A 1,646-nucleotide genomic window follows, 5' to 3' on the forward strand; every position below is an offset into this window, starting at 1 on the left:
TATATTTTTCCATTTTTAAGTACATGAAATTCAGAATTGATGAACCTATAGGGACAACAAATAGAATAAGGGTTTTGCATGGGGTGGGGGTTGGTAAAGTGTTGCGGGGGTCGGGGAGGGAGATGATGTCAACAAGTCCAGGAAAGAAAAAAAAATGTTTGGAAAATGGTGATTGTGGTGGGCAATTGTAAAATACACCTTGATGTGATTGAACTATATGATATTTGCATTAACTCCCAATAAATAATAAGGATCATATCCTTAATAGAGGGTATGACTAAAGACACTATCACCACCACCACCACCCCAACCCCATGCCTTGGGTGGGGTGTATATGTTGGTACCACTGTAAAGTTCTAATATACATCATATCACCTGGAAAGCCATACCTCTTGTGTTAATACAGTTGACTGGCAAAAGAGATCCAGTGACACACATATGTATGTAAGAGAGAGTTTTATATCAAAGAGCAATTGTATATTAAGAAAAATATCCCTTGCAAACTCGATCACTAGCTCTGTATGATGTTGCAGAAGCAAGGGGAACCAGGTTTGCTAAAGTCATTGTGGGGTAGTAATGGTTTAGCCTCAGGGACTACTGAGGTGGCCCGTTGTTTCCTACTACAGCTAAAAAAAGAAAAAAGAAAAGAAAAATATCCCAGCCCTGTCCAGATCAAGTCCATAAATCCGATAGTAGCCCATATGTACTAGTACATAAATTCCTCTTTTGACTCATGCAGCAAATGCCACGAGGCCAATTGCAGGAAGATCACAATACAGGGGTGGATCCAGTGGCAGTGGAAGCATCTCAGCCCTGGTGTGGGGTTCCATGTGGCTCCTCCAGCTCCGGGACTCTGGATGCCATCAGTTTAGCTCTGTGTGGCTTGTCAACAGGAATGTGAAGCAGAGAGAGTGTGTAACCAGCCTCCAAGGAGGAAGACAGAAGTTCCCATAATTCTCAGGAGAAGGCCATCACTGCACAGAGACATCATTGGCAATGTCTTGATTGACAAGTTAGACTCTACCCTTTCACACAAGTTGACAGGGGGCTATGTATCTGTCAACCTCTATTCCATTACTGATCTTTGGTGAAGGCAAGAAAATCAGATATGATTTTTGGATACTTTTGGCTTCTGAGTTACCTGGCCTCTGCCTGAACTTTGAATTTAGGACTGAACAGGACCCATTAACAAATACCATCTTGAAACACTTGGACTTTCAGGATATCTTTCATCTCCAATTTGTTGAGAATAGTCTGCTATTAACTCTTCTAAAAGAAATCACTACCCCTCTGGAGTTGAAGGCACTCAGAGGCAAGAGACTTCTGGTGTTTACCCTGCATAATACTTAAGAGATAATGAAAGTGAGATTAAAATAATGAAGTGATTTAAAAGAATTCACACATTTGGTAAGTATCAGGATGTGTTAGCAAAAAGAAAATATTTTGGTGTCTGGTAAATCTATTTTTCTTCACTTTAGAAATAATATATTTACTTTAAAAAGTATAGAATGTGAATTTTTGTACCTTCTGAGGACATCCTGAGAGAACACTGTAATTGTTTGAAAATATCTTTTTTTAAAGTTACAAACAAAATATTATCAAGCTCACTTGTAAAGTTTAATCAGTCATGATGGAAATGTAAATTT

At 38.9% G+C, this 1,646-nt stretch overlaps 1 non-coding gene across 1 annotated transcript; it reads left to right on the plus strand.

The window, feature by feature from the left end:
- Positions 1-496: 496 nt before the first annotated feature.
- Positions 497-628, plus strand: LOC142457545 (small nucleolar RNA SNORA66). The gene has a single exon (XR_012786261.1). It is a non-coding gene; the product is annotated as a small nucleolar RNA SNORA66 (small nucleolar RNA).
- Positions 629-1,646: the final 1,018 nt, after the last annotated feature.

This window comes from Tenrec ecaudatus, chromosome 9, assembly GCF_050624435.1.
Source record: "Tenrec ecaudatus isolate mTenEca1 chromosome 9, mTenEca1.hap1, whole genome shotgun sequence".
In the NCBI taxonomy this organism is placed as follows: Eukaryota; Metazoa; Chordata; class Mammalia; order Afrosoricida; family Tenrecidae; genus Tenrec; species Tenrec ecaudatus.